Genomic DNA, 18518 nt, shown 5'->3' with positions numbered 1-18518 from the left:
CAAAGTCGTTCCCAATCTAGCAGTTTCTCTCTTCCATTTACCAAGTCTTGGTAGTTATGCTAGCTCTTAGGAAGACCGAGGAGCACAAGACTCACCATGTCATCATCGGCTGTCATGATCCCTACACTTCCAAGTTCATACCTGCAGGTGGAGAGCTTGTTCAGATATGTAGAGATCATGTCACACTTTTCAAACTTGATTTTCCGAAGCTTGTCTTTCAGCGCCAGCTTCCTCTGATCGCTGCTGTTCTGATATAGATCTTTCAATGTTTTCCACATTGAAAACGATGTCTCCTTCCCGTGGGGACTCGAGATTATGTGGTCTCGAACTCCCTCCAGAAGGATTCTCCTTGATCTAGCCACACATTTCTTCCTTTCCGCCAATTTTGTAGCATTAGCTACTATTGGCTTGGGGACTTCTTGATCAATGAAGTCCTTTAGACTGTTATCCTCTAATATTGCTTCCATGCGATCCTTCCAGGCTATATAATTCGAGCTGCCATCAAGGGCATACTCGAGTCTTAAACCGTTGAACGCCATTGGTGAAATTGACATGTGATAAGAACTCGATTTCTATATTTAGGAACTTCAAACTTCGAACTTCTCCCTTCTTTGTATATTGTTCTCTCCTTTGATCACATTTTCTCCGATACCATGTAGAATTTCCCACTGTAGATCAATAGATTATGCAATATACTAAAGCAAAATACAAGATCTACTTCTACAACAAACTTGTGGAAGCTTAATCGAATATGAGCAAGATCAAATAGAACACATATAACTGAGAATGAGAAAGAAATCACACATGAACACAGAATAATACTCTGGGGAAAGCCTCAGCCTAAAACCCCGATCTCTGTAATATCATACAAGTGGAAATATGTTCAGATTACACAAAGCTTTAGCTCACAAGCCATCGAGCTCTCAGCACAATCGAACAATACAACTCACAGACTGAATAGACACAACATATGCCTTCCTCCAGCCCTCCAAGCCTCCTATTTCCTTGCATAGTTTCTCTTGGGGTCCAATGCTGCCACCTGTGTGAATTGGCCTCATCACACAACCATCAAACTCAAAAGTAACCGCACAATCTCCAAGGATTGAATTCTTTCTGCATGCAAGCGATATCCTCCATGGAATATTCCTGCATATGATAGTACACTATCCCATCACCTGATCTTAACTGGGTCTCTGACTGAACTGACATGCATGAGTTATTTACGAGAGAATATTCAGTTATCTGAAGTGCAACAGTTACATGCATGCATGCATTAACTAACTGAACTCACACTCAGTTCCAAAAATTGTGAGAACTAATCTAACTGGACTTAACTCAGATAACTAAGCTAACTAATTACAACTCAAAGTACAACTCATCCTGATCTCCTTAATCAAGGGATAAATTCCTCAATAAATGGAGAAATTGTTTCATGTCTTCACATAGACTTCATGTTTGATTTCCTACAACTACTTAACTCAAGATGAATTAATTAATTATTTTACAAACAACTGCTAAGATCAAATTCGAATTTTAATTCTCAATTTTAGTTCAGGGACTAACTAAAATTGGTATGTATCCCGAAATGCTATTTATAGCAGTGTTATTTTTAGCACTTCTATTTTTAGCATTTCTTGTTGCTATTTTCAACAACTTCGACTTTCCAGTTTCAGTACTACTACTTCAACCTAGAAGTTGAGCCCTGTAGATGTTGTAGAAACTCTAACTCAACCATTCAAGAATTCTTCCAAGATCAACCAAGTTAAAACAAAATATCTTACTCTCACAGCTACTTGATACTACAACTCAGACCTGCGATTTCAACCTTCTTGGAAGTTGCAGAAACCCTAATCCTTCACATGTGTGTGAGAGATTGAGCCCAATAACAAGATTTCCTTCCTTCCTTTCTTCTTTTATACCTTTTCTATCTTTTCCTCCTGCTTCCTAGCTACAGGTCGAACTTCCTTCTTGAAATTGAACTTGTGAGTGAGTGAGACACAAATGAGGTCGAAGTGCTTGTATTTATAGCTTTTCTAAAGGGTTGAATTGCCTCCTTTAGGCTGACCTGAAGCTGCCAGGTCTGAATTGTACTTTTGGAGTTTCCTGGATTTTCTAGGCTCAAAATAATTCTTTATCCAATTACATTTTTCCCGGAAAGGTCTTATAAACATAATGTTGACTTTCTTGACTCATGACAATAACTCATATGACCTAAAAAACCCTAGAAGCATGACGAACATGCTTTTGCATACAATACCATCAATAATGAGCATGAAACCCATGCCTTAAAATAATAACCTTTTCTTTTATTCTCTTATTTGTTACATAGAATACATATTGAAATGAGTACAACAACAATTATGAAGACTGGAACTAGTTACATTTCCAACAAGTTTAGCAAAAAAATTTCCTTATGCAACACCCTCTTATCCTCTACTAACATAATATTGTCTTCCTCATTTTTATTTTCTTCTTCCCATTTCATAGGCTCTTCTTACATTGATACCATTTTATGCAAGAGTTAGCACCCCGCTACAATGTAAAAGTCTCAAAATGGACCATCCCATCTATATAGTCATCATGAATCATATGATTACATAAAAACCCAACATTTATGATTTGTGTAATTTACTGACATTAATCAACTATCCAACAATAATAAATAGGTCATTTACTATCTACAGATGGGGCGACATAGGTGGAAAAATGGGGGCGGAGGTCCTCTTTCCATTGCCCCACAAACCCATGATTCAATTGGACGTGTCAACGCCCCACCCCCCTAGAGAACATTCATGTAATGCATAACATGACAACCACTGTTACAAGGAAACCCATTTAAACAAACAATTTAAGAGATATTCCAAAGTATGTAATGGGTCACAGTACTGCACCCATGCATCAAATGGCTCACTGCAATCTTGTCAATCCATCCACATTCAATGATGAGCCATTAATTGATGCCTCATTGGGATTCTACATGCTATCTAATGCTTTTCTTAGCAAACATAGAGATGAAGCTCATTATCTTGAGGTGGCTTCCAGAGTTCCTTTAATGTATTAATGTCAATTATATAAAGCAATTATTTAAAAAACATGCGTTGTATCTTCAAATAATTATATACTATTAAAGTGAAATATTGGAACATTACCACCAAAATGTGTTAGTCCTGGAGCATCATGAATTGTTCATACAAGTATTCCATGGAATTGAAATTTCCTCTACCTTATTGGTTTACAGATGTCATACATAGTGATGTTGACCCATAACTTTAGTAACTCATTGATAAGAGGCTTCATATATACATTCATATCTTTAACTTGGTAGTTACCTAATTGTTTGAAATTACACAAAATTACTACCATGATAGGTATATATATAAGAAAATAAACAAATATAACACATTACGAAACACACAAGAGAAATGAAAATGTTGCAATTGAAAAATTACTGTAAAGAAATACCTATAACAATCATTGTCAACATTATGTGCTCCCTCTTTATTGAAATCTAAGGAGGAAGGTTATTTTTTTATAACAAAAATTGGCCACATTGAGTAAATAGACTTGAGATCTCCAAATGGATTAAAACCATCAACTGCCAATGAAATCTTAACATTATGAGCTTCATCTTTATAAAATGAGCATTTTCCCTAAATTTCCCTAAATCATAACCATCTGTAGGCATTTGAAGAACACCCTCTCCACTTCTCTTACGTGCATGGTAATCCATAACCCGTGCTATGCTTTTCTACATCAACAATCACTGGAAACGTGGAATTATTGGAAAAATGGAAAAGAACCTGTTGATGCACCTTTTTTGTTATTTGATCGGGTTCGATATCTACTGCTCTAACATTATGGGAAACTTTTTTTGATGCATGTTTTCCATAATATAAAATATGATCATTAGAACATGCATCTATAGCTTGATACTCTGCTCAGATTTATTTCATAATGGCATATAAATTTTAGTAAGGTAAAATATTTGGCAATGGTAACATAATTTCACCTAGCAATCTATAACATAAAAAATCACTAGTTAGTGTAAGTAATATTAATCGTAAATATTTCATTCTTATTTTACACATTAATTAACACAAACAAAGGGAAAAAATCAACCTTTATGTAAAATATGTGATAAAACATATTACATACCTTAGGATATGTGTCATACAAGTGTTTGAGAAACTATTAGTTAACCCTTTTAAGCTCACCAACAATCATGTAGAAGAGAGAAGATTTTGTCTTGAGCCTTCGTAAAGTGGTGTCATTGCCTTTCTAATAGAGTTTCATCAAGAATATTATCATCATTTTCTTCATCTTGATCATTGACTAGTCGAGCGAACAAATCTTGGATCAATTCATTTGTCCCATCATATTGAACTATGTTATTATTGTCAATTTCTTCCATAGGATCATTAACTTGATCTTCAATATTTTCTCCATGTTCCTCAGCTTGTACAACATCATTTCTACTACTACTTGGGGCATTCGAACACTGACTAGGGGGGTAGCTTGATTTTATAATTACATAGCATCATACAAAATTAGTATGCATAAAAAATGTTATAACAATATAAAATTTTACAAATGCGATTAATATAAACACAATAAATAATGAATATATAGCTAACCAAGGAACGATATTCCTTCAATCCCCCTTCAATATGCCCATGTTTCCCTACAATGTATTTTAGTTGTTTTCTTTTAAAACTCTTACGTGATGTAAGCCCACACATTTAGAATAAGGGAAATAACATCTCCCATCATCCCCTTGATTTTTTGCCCTAGTAATTTTTTTGACATTTTTCCCCACTAAAAAGTTATGCGATGATTATGTTATAAAATTGAGTGGTGTACTAGATCTATTATATTTTGTAATGAAATTCATATATATAAAAATAAATATATTTCCTTCTTGAAAAAAATACCTTATAAATTGTCGCAACGTCTCTTAAGAGAAACATATTTATAAATCTACATACCATCAAAATTTTGACGATAGTTGATAAAGTCAAAATTGACTAGTCAAAAAGTGACCTACCATTCGATTAATAGCTCAATGAATAGAAATGATTGGTCAAAAAGGGAATTTTTTTTATAATGCGATAATCGTCGAATACCGCCGTCTTTACTACGATATGGAGAATATCATCATAATTATGACAATGTGGAGATATCTCATTGCAATACCGACAAACGTAGGCCTGATTTAAAATTAATTAAATAAATGAATTAATTCTTATAATTTTCGATTGTACAACCAATTTAGCCAAATTGTCATTCTATTTCATCGAATTTATTACTATATGTAATAGTGGGATGATCTAGACATTGTTTCCTATTACTAAGCTTGGTACAATAAAGCATGTATCCTCTTGTGAACCTAGCTACCTATTCTTGCATCTTGGACCAATACATGTACCTATGCAAGTTGGTCATTGTTTTCCCTACACCAAAGTTCCCTACTGTAACAGCCTTGGTGAAAAGTTCATGTAATAACATTTAATAAAGAAAAAATAAGACCACGGTTAAGGGACACTTATTCCAAGTTGAATTTTGGGCAAAGATATCCTAGTGGGCATAAATGGATGTGTGTTTTTGGCTAAGGAAATTGGCAAGGGCTAAGGCAAAGGCATTAAAAGGAAAAAAGACATTTTTGGCACATTTATTTATGAAAATAAAGGAAATTATGAGAAAAGTAAGGTGAAATGTCATAGCTTGCATGTGAGGAAATTGAAGGAAAATAATGGAAAATGAAGAAATTAGAGGCCTCATTCATAAATGGGCTTTTGAGGATCATTGGGCAATATTTTTTCAAACCTTTTGTCAGTTCAAGTTTGGAGCTCTCTCATTATTCTATCTCTCTCTCACTCTTGGTCACTTAGAGTTTTCTTGGAGCCCTCTAGATTTGGAGCAAGGAAGAAAAAGCAAGCAAAGGGAAAGAAAGGAAAGAAAAGATCAAGGAAGGAAAAGTAGGATCGAGCAGCTAATGAGCCTCAGTATTGCAACAAGAATGTTGCAACTCCCAAGGTGACCAACTTTAATTATCAACCCGGGGTTCGTACAAACTTAAGAGGTATCAACACTATATGTGCAACATACAATGTGTAGGAATAGTTCCAATGGAGCCACTTGCATAAATGGATGAGAGATAAAATCATGTATAGGCTCGAAACATATTCTTTGACATGTACCTGAATGTAAGAGACCAAATGATTTGACTAAGATGAGATTAGGAATTGTTGAATAAGAGTGTGTTGTTGAAACTTAATGATTGTTTGGAACCATATTTCAATATAGTCGTGAGGCCCCTGGTCCACTTGCTAATAAGGATCATCTTGGATGTCTTCTTCTTCCATGAAATTCATATTTTCTTCTTTTTGCTGATTATTCTCTTGAACAGATAGAGGATCTAATGGTGAACATGATGTAACTCCCTTAATCTCTCATTGTGATGTCTTCTCTCCATCAAGTTCAACCCCTAATCCTTTGGTCTCCTCATTTGAATCTTCTTCTTCTGGATGTTGTCCTTCAATCACATCAATAGAATCACTTTTTTGCAATACCTTTCTTGATCTAAGATGAATACCATTTAGATCAAGAGGATATGTTTGGAAGTGTTGTGCCTCAACATTGTAAGTGGGCTGAGCTACTTCCTTGTGTGGGTTTGGAAATGATAGTATAGGGAGTTGAGTGGGAGTGGATATTTGAGATGGATGTGGTTGAGGTTGTGGTTGTGGTGGAGGTGAATGGTAGGGATAACATGGAGTTGGGTATGGAGGGTATTGAGGATAATATTGAGGATATTTTGGATTTCTCTCATAAGGTTCTTTCCAACCTTGTTTCCAAGATTGGTTTTGGGGTTGATATGGCCAAAGTTGCCAAGGAAAGGGTGTGTTCCAATTACTTTGAGATGGATGTGCATAACCTTGAAATGGTGAATTAGGCTCTTGCATCATACTAGGTTGACTAGGCTTCCATGGTCCTCTTGGAGCTACATAACATAGTTTCTTTGGTGATTGACTTGCTCCATTGTCCTCTTGGTAAACTTCCTTCAACCTTGGTAATGATGGGCAATATTTAATAGAATGTGATTCTACATGGACAACAAAAATATCAAGATCTTATTTTTCCTCATCTTTCGTTCTTAACATTTCTACTTGTTCGCTTAGATTTCTAATAATTTATGTTTTAAAGTCATCAAATAAATTTCTGAGTTTATCTTAACTTATTGATCTTGATGCTGATTTACCTACTCTTTCCCTTCCTCTTGATATGTGTTTGCATATTTCACAAACTTCTTCAAATGATAATTGGTATACATCATCTCTACTCATGAGATCAAAAATATCAATCTGATCATCCCTAATTGTTCTAAGTAGGAGGGTTTTTAGTGTGTCATATCCTAAATGATGTAATTTTTCCCTCTTAACATTATACGTGAATCTCTCTATTAGATCCTCAAGGTTATCATCTTCTTTTTGATTCATTGTAGAGATTTCTTCCTTAAGTTCACGATATTTATATTTTTCTAGAAATATAATTTTCATATCATTCCATGATCTTATTGAATTAGTACCTAAACTCATAAACGATTTAAGAGCTCTATCTTTCAATGTTTCTAGAAACAATCTCAATTTTTGAGTGTTTAATATGTAACCATAAGATCTACAAACAATTTCAAGTTTAAAGAGAAAGGTTTTCAAATCCTCTAACCTCATACCATGGAAGTTTGGAAGAAAAGATGGAGGGATGTTCTTCATGTGCACACTAACATCAGTATCTTGAATGGGAAATGCAAGAGGATCTTCCTCATTGTCATCATCTCCATCCATTTCTCCTACCTCCAATGTCACCTCTTCTTCTTCTATGTGCAAAAATGAATGGTGATGTGGCTCTTACTGCACCGCGTGATCAAATGGGGTGCGCGGGGAGGTGGTTGGTGTTGGAGATTATTTTTTTGAATAAGAATGCTAATGCAATGCAATTTTTTGTTTTTGCAAAAATTAAAAAGAAATGAATCAACTAGGGAAGAAAACAATGCATACTTTGACACCTCCTTGAAAACAACACCAAAAAGTGATGAGCCTTAGTATTGCAACAAGAATGTTGCAAATCCTAAGGCTACCAACTTTAATTATCAACCTAGGGTTCGTAAAAAATTAAGAGGTATCAACACTATATGTGCAACATACAATGTGTCCTTCTTTCACTGTCATGGTGTAATGGAGTGAATGTAATGGAATCAAGTCCTAAATTAATTGCTGTAATGGGAATGCTCGAAATGGAAACCTTAACGTATTGCAGGAAAGAAAACTTATTCCAATTGCATAAATTAAAGATAATTAACTAAATATAAATCATTGCATTTCAAAGAGTTTAGATCCATTGACAGAGTTCATTGGATGTGACAATCAAGAAAATCATTATTGTATTATCCAATTCATAAATCTATCCATTAACCCAAATTGTTGAGATGTTTTGCAAGGGTAAAAATGCAATTCCTAAGTGGTATTTAGTCTTGCATAATCATGGATTAGGAGCCTAGGGGTTATGATTCAATCCTAAGGGACAAAAACCAATATTTTTGAGAAAATTTGGGCAAGTATATAGATGTTGGAAGAGTTACACAGGAAGTTACAAGTGTTCCTACAGGTTGACCAAATGACCAAGTAAACCAAATCCAAATTGGATGGGATAATTGTTTTTATTGAATATTATGTCTTAGGTCTCCCTTCCAAGTGGAATCACTCAAAAATACTACTTCTAACACATGCTAAAAAATAGCAGAAAATTACTAGTCTAAAATCTAGAGATTTGAGAACTAGTGAGCTAATTATTCTATCAAATTCCTAACCTAATCAAGTGAAAATGAAATGGGGTAAATATTTTTATTAACTTGAATATTTTTATGATCTAATTCAAGTGGAATCAACTCAATTGAATCTCACTAGCATGTTCTAAAAAATAGCAGAAAGTTACTACTATTTGCCACAAGGGACATCCAAAAATTTAGATTTGGGAATAAACAAACTAATCCAAGTAGCTCAATGATTACTATGACCTTCCAAAGTTGTTCCAAATATGAAAGAATACCTATGATCCTACAAAAGAACTTACTTCAACCATTTAACCCAATCCTACAACAAGAAATAATTAATATTAAATGCACAAATAGGAAAAAAAAGAACAAGTGATGCATGTGAATAAAAAGAGAAAAGAAGAGAAGTAAATTATACAAAAGGGTTTTGAGGATCCTGGGATGTCCAAGCCCAAGGAAAATCAGAGTCCTATGAAGGAGACCAAAATTTAGAATGTGAAAATGGTACCAATCTTCTTTATTTCCATCAATACAATTACATCCCAGCAAGAAATGAAAGTGGAGTTGCAAAAATACAAGTGTTCTCCACAAGAAGACTAAGAAAAACCAACCCCTAGAGGCAACTTTGAATTGGTACTTATACAAAATTATTAGGAAGAATTCTCCATGAAAGGAGGAATATTTCCCCTCCAAAATGCCTCAAATAGTGGATATGGTTCCCAACACTAGGAATATGCATTAAATGACAGGGAACACATTCCTAGATTTTCTCAATCATTGGAGCTCCAAAATTTGTGCAATAATTTTAGAATATCTTGTTGATTTATTATCCAATATTGATCCTCTAGTGTAGGGAGCAAGTCCCTAAATTATCTCCTCCTCTAAATCTTCATAATCTGCCCAATGTTCTCACAATATTCTACAAAAATAAATAATATTAGGCACAAATATGCAATTATCCATAAACCTTCCTAATGAACATATTAAAGTTAAAAATATGTTATATAATGAAAAAATAGAGGTTTAATGTGCTAAAGGATGGCCAGATGGGCCTTAATTTATGTCTAATTTATAGGCCCATCAGTAGCTTCAACGAGAATACTTGCAGGTAACATTTTCCATGTGTGATTTTTTAGCTCATTTGGACATGCATGGCTTTGCATGTTGGTGTATGGTTCTCTTGTTGTCGATGGTATGGTTTTTCCAGGTTATGATAGTGGATTTTAGCCTAGCCTTGCCTTTTTCTGGATTACATGGTGTTGGGATCTCTACTTCAGTTTTTGAGCTTTGGTTTGCCGGATGGATTTCACAATCCAGGCAGACATGGTCTCAAGTTTCATTCCCAAATCCCTAGGAATCCCTTGACCGGTTTTGGTGAGATACACGGTAAAGCCTGAATGAGAAGTCTCGGTTTAGGGCCTAGTGATCTGGGTTTGGATTGCGGTAAAGCCTGAGAGACTCATCTCGGTTTAGCGCCTAATGATCTAGGATTAGATTGCGATAAAGCTGGAGAGACAAGGAGACGAAAAAGTCCTCAAGGATAGTGATGGATTCCAGATGGAATTCCAATTTTAGTTTGGTTGTGATCGGAGGACTAGTTTTGGTGTGATCATGGTTTGATGAGGGTGGAGGTGGTTTAACCTCTAGATTCCCTTGGTTGTTATTGGATTGGTTGTTCTATGAGATCCCACATTCATGCTTGGAAGATGGCACAGGGTGACAGGATGAAAGAGAGTTTTGGTTCAGCCATGTCTATGGTCGGGTGGTATGTGGAAGTCCCGAACCTGGTCAGATTTTCCTATGATTAATAAAAGCTAATTTCTCTTACTTTTGCACTTGTTCATATGTGGATTTAATGTTTGTCATATCTTTGATATTTATATGGTTTTATGCTAGTTATAAGCATAGTTATATGACTGGTTCATGTCATGGTTATTTCATGTATTTACTTGTTATAATTACTAAATTGATCGATGCAAGACCTAATTGATGTTATAACAGTTCAATGGAGAAGGTGGTGATCCTTCTGGTTATATTTCATAGGTGCTTCCAGTCATTCATGCTCCGTCTTGTATCATAGAACTGTAGGTTGCATTGATGCCAAGTGTTTGACAGAATGTTAGTGTCGATTGGGGATGTTGAGGCCTAATCCTAAGGTTGATTTTGATTTATTAGTATTGTCCTCATGACTTTGATGGTTTCTGGAGGTTATAACAAGTTCTGGGAAAAGGCCGGGATTCTGGGCGAGAAAAGTGGCTCGAATCTCGAGGACACTGGCATAGGTCTGCTGAAATGAGTCCATGGATGTTGGCACATAGGCTTGTGAGAGTGAATTTTGGTTCTAGACGCTGTCATACCTATAGCATGAGAGTGAACTGGGGTTAAAAGGCTTAAAACATCAGTGGGACTTAGGGACAGGATGTTTGAGTGGCCGACATGTCTCCTGTGGGTGTTATTGCTGATGTGGATGGGTTTGGTTGATGTGTTCCGTCGATTCCATTTCCTTAAGGTCACCAAGGAGGTTGAATACCTTATAGTGGCCTCTCTTGTCACATGTGTTACCCCGTATGGATGGTTTCTTGGATAAACCTGAGAGGAGGGGGTGTTACATATTGGTATCAGAGCGTGGATGTGCTCTCCTTGGGTGAAGGTGCTTGGTCATGCATGCATGTTAGCTGCATGTGTGTCTCTTACACTTGCATTCCATGCGCTTGTTGCATTGCATAATGATTTATCATGATTGTAGTAAGGTTTTCATGAGGAACATGATGTTGATTTTGTGTAATGCATGGTCAGAAGTATATGACTGGTTACATGATTATATGTGTTGGCCCTCATTTTTGGTCCAGTTTTGCTTAAGAAAACATACTTAGTTTCTATATTTTCCATCCATTTACCATCACATCCACCTCATTTTGATGTATTTTATGCATATTCAGGTATTTAAATTTAATTTTGCAATTTCTAAAAGTTTTTATGAAAATTAAATTTCAAGTGCGATTTTTGGACAGAATTAGAAATTCCCGTAATAGCTATATGGATGTCATATTTGCAGGATGCCTAGGCATGAGCTAGATATATTTATGGAAATATTGGGAACTAGGACTGAACAAACTCCAATTGGTTCGGTCAAACCAAGCTAAATCAGGCCCGGTCAAAGTTGGTCAAACATGACCAGTCATTCAGAAAATCCCTAGAAAATAGGGCAGCTTTATGATTTCATGGGATTTTCCATATTTTTAGTGATAGGTTGGATGAATTAGACTTAGATAGGTGGATATGGATAGATATATTTGTTAGAGATACTTTAGATCAGTTTGTTTCATGATCTTCTATTTAAGCCAAAACTTTGAAGGCTTATGCATGTATGTTGAGACATTTGAATATTGGAATTTAATTTGAAGAACCTGTTCTACTTTCATTTTTTTATTCAATGGTGTGGATGATTGACTGAAGTTTCAATAGTTGATAAACTCTTCAAGTGTGCAAAGCAAGGGTGGAGGGCCCCCACTCCAAGTTAAGTACACTTCATTGTTAAACTAGCTTGATTTTCATGAACTAGTTGCTTCAAATTTGTTTACTTGTTTTTCTTCAGATTTTCTTACTTGAATTGATGTGTGATGATTTATGTTTGATAATGAATCTTGGTTTATTTATCATTTTGATATGAAGGGACAACACAATGTTCAAGTTGAACCCTCCCATTGGATTAATGAATAAAAACTGAAGTTCATCTTTCTTGATTTCAGTAATTTTATGAAGTTCCAGTTTTCTAACAATAGCATAATGATGAATGAATTTGTGATGAGGAATATCAAGGATCTCCTAAGTTAGGAGCCTCTTTCATTTTTTATTTACACATCTTAAGTTGTTGTTAATTAATGGTTTTTGATTTCTATTCATCAAGTAATATTGTAGAAGAAGGACACAAATGGATCTCTTAAGTTAGGGGCCACTTCATCTCACATATATTGCAGAAGTGAATTAGAAATTATTTGATTAGATTTATATATTTATAATACGTATTTCCTTAGTTCTTCATATTTTGTCTTCTAAGCTTGACAAGATTTGATATCCATACATTTTGGACATGCATCCAATTTTTACAAACCTGGATTGATAATGAAATACTTGTGTTAATTTGTGTTAATAAATTAGCCCAACATTTTGATGCCGTTGCCGGGGAGGCATTCATCAACATAGTCAAGTAGAAGATAAAAACAAAATCTAAAAAAAGTGACAAAACAAAACAATAAAAATTTAGTTATGTTATATTTCTCTTAGTTATGTTTCTTTATGCCTAGGAATAGAGATCAGAAAGGTAGATTTATTAAACAAAACCCCCCATCCATAGAAGTAGGACCATCAAGACTAACTACACCAGTTGCTGGTAAACCAACAATAGAGGAATTAGAATAAAAACAAAGAACAGGACAAAGATTAACTTTAATTGAAGACAAACCTTGTTAGCCTAGGAGGTAAAAAGAAAACAAACTCCAAAAGCAACACCTACTTCAGAAAAATAAAAGGAAACAAGGAATATTGTTAAACCAATAGATCAGCCCATTTTTGAGCCCATAGATCAACCTATTTTCGAAAACAAGCAACAACTTGAATCTCAATTTGCCATCGAAATAGTTGAAACTATGACAGAAGAAGGGCAAGGACCTGCTATTCTCACCCCAGAACAAAGACTTGAATATGAAAGACAACAAAGAGAATGGAGAAGACAAAGAGAGGAAAAAGTAAGAAGGGAAGCTCATAGAAAGAGAGAAGAATAAAGAAAAACAGAGTATGACAACAAAAGACTAAATGATAATGAACAAGATGATCAGGAAGCTACGTTTGGCTTTCCAATATTAGATACAAGTGCAATATTAGGAGAAGAAGTGAAAATGAAAAATATTCCACCTTCTGTATTGCCTAACTTTTATGGAATGTCAACAGAAGATCTTGATTCATTTATGTTTGAATTCAATATCTTGTGTAGAACTTATGGATACACAGATGACACACACAAGCTTCGCCTCTTTCTTTCTACTTTGAAAGCAGCAACATTAAAATGGTTCATGGGTTTAGGAGAACATACAATCACTTCTTGGGATGACATGAAGAAAAGTTTTCTTAAAAAGTATCAAGCCTATTGTAGGCCTAGGGACTCGAAAGAGGATGTTTTTAGAATGACACAACAAGAAGACGAAAGTTTAGAAGAATATTTGGAAATATTTTCTTACAATCTTCAAAAATCTAAACAACGCTCTCTGAAATCAGACACCATTCGTACAATATTTCTAAATGGTATAAGAGATGAATATCTTGACATTTTGAATGTAATGGGTAAGGGTGATATTTCAAACTTGCCATTCCATGAAATTGCAGATCTATGTCAAAAATATTCAAGAGGAAGATAAAAAACTGGAAAGAGAGATATTAGTTCAAAAGTAGCAAAATCAACAGCTGGGGGGGTAACAAGAGCAGAGATAGGGAGCTTGCTGGAAAACTTCAAAACTAATCTTCTAAGTACATTAGGGACACAAGTAGATGTTCTGAAAGAAAACAAAAAGAAAGAAGAACAAGAAAAAATCTTAGCAATCTTTTGTCCCAAATGTAGAAAGAAAAATGCATTAAGAGAATGTCCTTTAGATAGTGTTTAGGGATGTGGTCTTTGCATAGAAAACCATTCAACAAAAAATTGTTTGAAGTTGAAAGAATTGCAAATGAATCCAATGGAAGAAGTACAAGGAGCAGAAGGTTTTTACTATGTGGCACCAAGAAGGCCTTGGCAGCCAAGGATTCCTCAACAATTCCCTCAGCAATTCACTCAACAAAACTATCAGTATCCTCCTCAAAAATCTTGGAATACCCCAATGTCATGGCAAGCTTGGGCTCGACAACAATATCAAAACCAACCTGCACAAGGTTGGAGAGGATATAGTTATGGAAACCAGCCACCTCAACAAATGTATCCTCAACAATACCAACAGCAATACCAACAACAATATCAACATCCATTCCCATACCAACGGTTCCAACAATATCCACAATCCATGCCATTTCCACAACAAAATCCTACACCATCACTAACACAACCATAGCAGCTACAACTGCCTTCAAACCAACCTAGACCAACTCAACTACCAGCTCAGCCAATAGCAAATCTGAGTAACAAAATGGATAAACATGCATACAATGTGGAAGAAGCAACGTATTTCCCAACATACTCTATTCTTCCCATAAATGACATCCATTTAAGGTCTGGGAAAGTACTACATAAAAATTATCCTCCGATCATAGAAGAACCAGCTGAACAAGGAGAATAACCTGAAACATCACATTCATAAAATAAAAGTCAGAAAGGAAAAACTGTAATAACTCAAACACCACCCTATCTAGAGAGGTTACTAGAGCAGAAAAATCAAATGTCCCTTCCTGAATTTGATATTTTGAATGAATTAAAAAATTCTTATGTTAAAATTCCTTTATTGTAGGTAATCAAAGAAATACCAATTTATGCTAAAACAGTAAAGGAATTAAACATCAATAAAACTGGTAAAAAGAAGAAGGATCCTATTACAATCCAAGTCATTGGAAAACTAGCTAGCCTCATGTATACAAAGAGAGTAGTTGAATAAGATATTGACCCTGGTATTCCTATGGTTACTATTTCAATAAATAAATTTTCAGTTCCAAACACATTAATAGATTTGGGAGCAACTATAAATGTAATGACTACAAAGACAATGAAACATTTAGATTTAAACAACATTAGATCTACTACTACCATCTTAGAGTTAGCAGATAGATCTAAAGTTATACCAGAAGGAATATTAGAAGATATCATAGTCTCTTTGGATTCATGGGAGTATCCTGTATACTTCCTCATTTTGCAGCCGAAAACAAACTTAGGATGACACCCTCTAATCTTAGGCAGACTGTGGTTAGCCACTGCTGATGCCTTTATAGGATGCAGATCAGGAAGTATGATTATTGCACATGGGGATGAGAGAAAGCACATCACACTTTATTCTCCAACACAAGCACCTTCTTTAGTATCATTGCTTGAAGGACAAGAACAACAACAAACTAAATCAGTTCTAAGTATTAACCAAGTCTTTGACCTTAGAGAAGAAGAGGAGAATGAAGATCTATTGGATCTTTTCATCTCAGAACCAGATATTTCAGAGCAGCTTAGAGTAGCTCAGTATGAAGCTGCAAGCAATCTTTTGAACCACTGTTTTCAGGAAACCTGCACAATTCAATCATTGCAAGAATCATTCACAAATATTTTTCCTGTAAACATAATTACCAATTCAACAACTAGAACAATGGAGATTTATCCTGGAAAACATTTGAACATTGGTAATAACTTACAATCATCACAAGAACAAGAGGTAATATCATTATTACAGAAGTACTCAAAAGATTTTTCCTGGGATTGCACAGATATGCAGGGAATTTACCCCAACACATGTATCCACCACATCTATATTGATGACCAGATTAAACCAGTAAGGCATCCACAAAGGTGGATGAACCCCATGATGAAGGAAATAGTGAAAGAAGAACTACAGAAGCTACTACAAGTTGGGTTCATTTATCCTATTTCTGATAGTCAATGGGTTTCACCCTTAGTGGTTGTACCAAAGAAAAATGGGAAGTGGAGAATATGTGTGGATTACTAGGAATTAAACAAAGCAACATTAAAAGATCATTTCCTGCTACCATTTATTGACCATGTCCTAGATTCATTAGCTGGGAAGAAATTCTTTTCTTTCCTAGATGGGTTTAGTGGGTATAATTAGATAAGAATAGTAATAGAAGACCAGGACAAAACAACATTTACTTGCCCATGGGGAACATATGCATACAATGTTTTTCCTTTTGGGCTATGTAATGCACCTGCTACTTTCCAAAGAGCATTCCTTGCAATATTTGCTGATCTGATCCATGAATGTGTAGAAGTCTATATGGATGATTTCACTGTATATGGAAACACATATGATGATTGTTTGAAAAAGCTTGAGAAAGTTATGAAACAATGCATAGAGACAAATCTGTCCCTAAGTAATGAAAAATGTTACATGATGTTAACAGAGGGGATAGTGTTGGGACACCATATTTCCTCATCAGGAATTAAGGTGGATCCAACAAAAATACAAGTCATTGTGAATTTAATGATACCTACAACTCAAAAGGAGGTAAGAAGTTTCTTGGGTTATGCAGGTTACTATAAGCGATTTATTGAAAATTTCAGTAAAATAGCACAACCTCTATTCAAGTTACTTGCAAAAGATGTTGAATTCCAATGGACAAATCATTGTCAAAATGCATTTCAAATATTGAAAGAAAAACTATCAGTTTCCCCCATTCTTCGAGGACCGAATTGGTCTTTGCCATTTCATATTTCCACTGATGCATCTGATATCGTTATAGGTGCATCACTTGGATAGGAAGAAAACTTGTTTAATTATGCTATATACTTCATAAGTAAAAACTTAACACTGGCAGAATTGAACTACACAGTCACAAAGAAAGAAATGTTAGTTGTAGTACATGCAGTAAACAAATTCAGGCATTACATAACAGGCTACCAAGTGTTCATTCACACAGACCATTCAACAATCAAATACTTAATGAACAAAGCAATCACAAACGGTAGAATTACAAGATGGTTATTGTTAATGTAGGAATTTAACATTACAATTCAAGATCGACCAGGGAAAGACAATCAAGTAGCTGATTTCCTTTCAAGGCTTCATACACCTGGTGATCCAAATCCTGTATCAGATAATTTCCCAGATGAACATTTGTTTGCAATAACTGCCAAAACACCATGGTTTGCAGATATAACAAACTATTTATCCTCTAGAAAATTACCATCCCAGTTCACAAAGAAAGAAACACGAAAGATAATTAGAGAAAGTTCTAGATATAGCTGGGTGAATGGTGATCTCTTTTATACTAGCTCCGATATGATAATAAGAAAATGTGTTAGAGAAGATGAAATATTAGAAATTTTGAAAGCATGTCATGATGAGCCATGTGGTGGTCATTTTGCAGACAAGCAGACAACCTACAAGGTGCTGCAACTCAGCTACTACTAGCCAACAATCTTCAAAGACTCCAAAGCCTATGTCAAGAGGTGTGACAGTTGCCAAAGAATAGGAAGGCCAATAATATCAAATGAAATGCCACTTAAGCCACAAGTTCTCATAGAACCATTTGGGCAATGGGATTTGGATTTTGTGGGACCAATAAATCTACCATCAAATGGAAAGAAGTACATCTTGGTACGTACTGATTATGTAACCAAGTGGTTTGAGGCAAAGGCAGTAGAAAAAGCAACAGAAAACACAATGGTCACATTCCTCTTTGAGGAAATATTTGTCAGATTTGGGGTACCAAGACAGATTGTAACTGACCAAGGCACACAATTCACTTCCAAGCTTGTTCGTGATCTTACAGAGAAGTACAAAATCAAACATAGAAAATCAACACCGTACCATCCTCAAGCAAACAGACAAGTCGAGTCGACCAACAAAGTACTGGAAAATATCATGACAAAGACAGTACAAATGAACAGGAAGGACTAGTCAGAAAAGTTAAGAGATGCACTATGGGCATACAGGATAACATGGAGAAACACAACTGGGTTTAGTCCATACCAGTTAGTGTATGGAAAATAAGTCCTGTT

Source organism: Pinus tabuliformis, chromosome X (genome assembly GCF_031772625.1).
Source record: "Pinus tabuliformis cultivar Carrire ecotype Pingquan chromosome X, CPIR1, whole genome shotgun sequence".
NCBI lineage: Eukaryota > Viridiplantae > Streptophyta > Pinopsida > Pinales > Pinaceae > Pinus > Pinus tabuliformis.
This window is presented reverse-complemented; position numbering follows the sequence as displayed.